Here is a 5,726-nt window from a genome sequence, read left to right on the forward strand (position 1 = left end):
GTTATCTCCGACGATTGTAACGAGTCGTGATGCTTCATTTTTTTTTTTGCCCTCTGGCCTTGTTCTTTTTTTAACTGCTTCAAGTGTTTAGTTGTTGTTGTTGTTGTTGTTACTGTTGTTGTTGTTGTTATTGTTGTTGATGTTGTACTTTCTGCTGTTGCTGTTGTACTTTCTGCTGTTGCTGTATTGTTGTTAGGGTGATTACGGTGGTGCTGGCTTTCTTGGTAGCAGTTGTTAAATTTATTTTTGCTGTACTATTGCTTTTGTGGTTGTTGTTGTTTTTTATGTTGTTGTTGTTGTTGTTGTTGCTGTTGTTGTTGTGGTTGTTGTTGTTGTTGTGGTAGTAGTGGTGGTTGCTAATGTGCTGCTTGTGGTGGTTATGACGGTGGTGTGGTGCTGCCGCCGCGTTTGTTGACAGTAGTTAAATTACTTGCTCTTCCTTCCTTCACTTCAGACAAAATGTAGTCTGGTCTAGAGTCCCTGGAGGGTATAAAACAGAAACATCGCACTTCAAAGCCGTCAAATCCCCATAGGTCGCTTTAAAACGCTGATGCGGAATGTTCTTTGATTTCACATTTGTTGAGATTGATGCCCCTCCCAAAAAATCTAATGCTTGCTTTTTTAAAATAATTTTTACACCAAAAAACACAGATTTACTTTGTACCAACGCCTTGTGGTTCTTTCCCTTGGTGCTTTTTTAACTCTCTTTGCAAATCATAATATGTACTGCTTTTATGGTGAATTTTCTTTCAGCCAAAGGAGAAGCCAGTAAATGTATGAACTAATTCTTGCTATATTGATTTGTAAGTTTATAGTTCCAATAAGGTAATTGCAACTAGAGATTAACAAGACAGACTTGCGAAAGACAAAAAGGGATGAAAAAGAACAAAATTAGCCGCGTGTGAAGCCATCCAACTGTTCCTTGCCTTATTTTGTCTCATCACATCGTCATAGTACCAGGGTATGGAAGGGAAAACAAGCTTGTTTACTTTTTAAATCTTTTTGGGGTTGGGGATTCGCGTTTACTTCGTTTGGGTTTGTGGGTTGTTATTGTTTTTTTGTGGGGGTTTTTTGTTGTTTTTTGGGGGGTTTTTGTTCGTTTTTTTTTTCTTGTTGTTTTCTTTGTGGGGGTCATCGATATTTCTAAACCCATCAGCTCCCAGGAGAAAATCATCTTCAACTCATCACAAGAATAACCTTCCCAAGATATAGAAACTACACCTGTTTTGAAGTCAGTAGGCCTGTCTCATTTTGAAAGCGTATTTCGTCCGACAGCTTGGGCCTCTAGAATTCATTTTGCAAGATTTTATTCTAATAATGTTGTTGTTGTTGTTGTTGTTGTAATTGTTGTTGTTGTTGTAATTGTTGTTGTTGTTGTTGTTATTTTAAGCACTCACCAACACAATTTAGAATGTGTACATATTAACTCCAACATAAAGGCATAGACATCCAATGTTATATGTTCATTGGGGATGAAGCTCCATGCTTGGTGAAGACACAGACCCCGGTACCGTAAGGCAGTAAAAATCTGTCAGCGTCATTCCAGAAACACCTATGTCATCTTTTTACGTTTGAGAAAATGTACCAGCTGACCAGAAAAAAAAGTTATTTCAAATAAAGGGTAATAACTTTCTTGTTTTTGACTCAATTGGCATCAAAATAGGCTGAAAGCTAGAACATACATCCGGATTACGGTTTTTTTTTCAAAAAGCTAATTGCTGTTGCTCAATGGAGAGAAGACAAAACAGTTGGCCCCTGCACAACATGCTTTTTCGTTTAAGATGTATCAGCAAATTCTCCCAAATCGACCTTTGCATGGTTTGCACAGGATTATTGGATAGATATTATCTGTAACAAAAATAATGTTCTCAACGAAATGTCCATTTTGTAATGGACTGATAATTTTTAAAGGTTTTGGTCCAGATATAAAAAATTTGAGTCCTAAGCGCCGAGTAACACACGGTAAGCAGACTTTAAAACAACACTCTTGAAAGGGTTAAGGTGGTCTGTCATTTGGTAAACTCTGACCGACCGCTTATCCCCTCACCGAAATTCTGGAGGGATTTTGGACTTCAATTTGTTGATGATGAAGGGAGAAAGAATCAGTGCTTTCAGCAAGATAGGGCTGCTCCTCATGACGGTAGAGCTGTTCCGGGCTCGGTCAACAACCATTTTAATTACAATAAAAGCAGTCTGACTGAGCACTACTGGACTTCAAACAATTTGGACCTGAGTCCACTTAATGGCCATTGGGGGTGTTTGAAGGCCAATATGTGTGGGAAAACCTTCGAAAGTATCCGAGTCTTAAAAGAAACCATCACGGAGAGCACAAGATCTATTTCTCTAGAGCAGTGTCAACGGGTGTTTGTCAATTTCACTAAGCGTGTCCTAATGTACTTTGCTCGAAAAAGGGGGTATCTGGAAGATATCTTGTAACTTTGTTTGTGGTAGGCATATTCTGTTGCTTTTAACACATAACAAATCCAGATGGATGTTCACGTTTCTGCAAACTTTGGTGTTTACTTCTTTATTAATAACGGTTTTACCGGCGCATTTTTTAAGAACTTTTTTTCTGTTCTCCTGGTTCATGTAGGCCTGCTTGGTGCTAAACCCGGGTCTCAGGTTCAAAATCTACAATGGTTTTACAAATCGTTCGAAGTTTCGAAGACTTAATCAAACTGGCAAACCAAGTGCTAAGCTTTTTTGGACGTGGTATTACCTTATTCGATCTAGAAAGTCGATTTCCTGCTGTGCAAATACGTGTACACTGAGGTCATAATCAACATGATCCTCAAGTTTCAGTGTTGGGAGACGCTGCGTATTCCATGGGAGGTAATCGTGTTTTTCTTCCCTTAGTCTTGTGTGTCGATTGCCTTCCCGTCGATTGTTGATCTCGTACTTTCTGGATTCAGATAGACATGTGGATCTTGGAAAGTCAGAACTGGACAACATCGATTGCCTGACCAATTTTGCTTGGGGGGGGGGGGTCAATTGACTTCAATTTTTATCAAATTGAGGTCTAATTTATTCCACTCACGTACAGTGTCTCGATTAGAGGGGCAAGGAGGAGAGGTGCTCAGGAACATTGACAAGATCTGTTTTTACAAGTTGTGGTTCTGAAGAAGAAGTCAGTAAAAGTATAATATGGACCCTCACCAATTCTTAAAAGTGTTTTTCGACCCAAACGTGGCTCCCACGGACAGGGGAGACGCCGGATATTCATAATGGGTCAATTTTAAAATGTTCCAAATGAGGGGAGCGTACATTTACTTTTTAACAATACCTGTACATATTCTTACTTTTGATCTGGGCCGTTACTTCCCCTTATCCAGCAGTTGACTTCCACATGTCAGTTCGGCGCATCTATGTTCTAGATTTGGGGCGCGGTGTGACCTCAGGCATTGCCTTCTTATCTCTTGTCAAAGGGATAGAATCTATTTCCAGAAGAACATCTTTCCAAATCTGTAGGTTGTAAATCTTAAACGCCCCCGTGACCACAGTTTAGATCATTTGAAAGGCTGGCAGTGTAAACCATGCCTGTCAAGTAGGGCTGGATTCTGCTCGGTTAATCGAAGGCTTTCAAAGCAGCGGACGGCTTGCGCTAGAGGCTTGCGAGCAGGCTTGTGATTTAATTTGCCTCCCGCTTGCTACCGGAGGGAACTTCCGGTGAGTTGTGACTCGCGGACAGTCCTGCTGTACTGTGTCGTGACGTCGCGAACTCTCGTGGCTGTGGGCTCAGTAATATTACAGAAGATTCTCTGGTTATTTGCGTTGAGAGGCTTGCACCAAAAGTGCAAGATCGGGGTTTTTTTCAAAGTTCGGTTGTAAAAAACAAAAAGCTCTATTCAATGCACTTAAAAATTAATATTGGATCGGCTATTCTTACGATGTTAAGGCCTGTTCAATTTTAATGTGCACGAACCAAGCGCTTCATCGTCGCACCCTGGAGTTTCCATTTTAGGGTAATCTAAGTCAACTTATTCTTCTTACTACCAGAAACCTGGGTCTCTGTTACTACAATACGACGCTCCCTCTCACTTATCCATTCGTTTAGCTGATCAACGGCGGGAAGTTAAAAATAACTTCAGCTCTCTACGCCTTGCACCAAAACAAGCCCAGCCTCTCCCTTCCTCCACGGTTCAAAGTTTACACAGCGAGCAGTACTGCTGTTTGAACACATCGAGCGGTCTTGTCGCCATCAAGCGGTACTGCGGCGTACCGCTCGCTCGGTGTATCGAGACAGTACAAGTCAGCAGGCCAGGTTTTGAGCTTGTCCTGGGACATTAATCTCTAGGCCTAGCGCAAAGCAGTACTGTGTGAATTGTGGGGCTTGTGGCTGCGGACGGGACTTGAGACTTGCTCAGCCCTTCGATTAATCGAGTAAACTACAGCGCCACGCCGCGCAGTGACTCTGTGGGAGACATCTCTCACTCTCCCCCTCTCTCTTTTTCTGACGTAAGTGGCTTCGCGGATTGCAAGCAGGGTGGGGATGATGAGGGGGCCTGATACGAGTGGCTTCGCGGATTGCTAGATGCTGTGGACTTGAAGTTTAGACTAGACCAAGGAGGTGACAGTTTGCGCTAGACTCAACTTATCATGCTGGTGATTTGATTTGATGATTTGACCTAGTGATTTGAGGCTTGTGACTTGAACTAGGGGCTTGCGAGCACGGGCGGGTTTGCTACCAGGGTACAGCCCTACTGTCAAGACCAACCAGGGTGGAACGGAATCAAAGACCGTGTATTTTGACGGAATACAATATACTAAAAATATCCCCACATCAAACTCATGTCTTCTGTGCGGAACGATGAAGGGCATAACACTTATACATGTACCACTGGCACCAGTCCAAAACTGCGGTCCATTTCCGTTTGGACAAAATCTTCAATGTATGCAACACAACACTGGAAAACTGGGAGGGGGGAAGAGTTCATCAGCACTTTTCAAGATGTGCTGTGCTGTCTTTCATCACGCATCACCTACTCTTAGAATGTGGTAGTTAGTTTGTTCGTTTGAGTAAACAAAAGCACATCGACGCAATAATGGTCATATCGTGCAGGGAAGGAGCGAAAGAGACAGACAGAGATAACAGAAGAAAGAAAAGAAGTTGGACCTATCAGCGGAGCCTTCAACCAGCTACGCTCTTGAAGGACACTAGTCAATTGTGGCAGCTGAGACAGAGATGTGGCAAACAAAACAACAAGGAGACCTTAAAGTGAAGGTACTGACGGCTTGTTTCAAATAATTCAAGCAGTTAGTACTGATGGTGCACAGCTGCTGGTAAAATCATTATACAATTAATGTATAAAAGTTCGTCTCATTCACAGGCTGGGTCAGCACTGAACTGAGTGAGAATGTAATTATGGAAAATGCTGGTTTATAGTTAACTCTGATCCCCGGGGATTCGAAAAAGATTTCCAGCTCGTAACAGCAAAGGGCAGCTCTTACCAAAAGATAAACATTGTACAGGGAAAAAACAAAATCATTGTGAGAATAACACATGAATTAGATTAATTATATTATTAGCTGCCTTTAAATACGCTTCTAATAATGGTTATAATTCTGAATATAACAAACCATTTCTTCTTTGTGTGTGCTTTCCTTTCTCCTGTTTCATAGTATACGAATGAAACTTCTGGCACAACAAAAACAGTAGTGATGATGATGATGATGATGATGATGATGATGATGATGATGATGATGATGATGATGATGATGATGATGTC

Source organism: Aplysia californica, unplaced genomic scaffold (genome assembly GCF_000002075.1).
Source record: "Aplysia californica isolate F4 #8 unplaced genomic scaffold, AplCal3.0 scaffold00192, whole genome shotgun sequence".
Classification (NCBI taxonomy): domain Eukaryota; kingdom Metazoa; phylum Mollusca; class Gastropoda; order Aplysiida; family Aplysiidae; genus Aplysia; species Aplysia californica.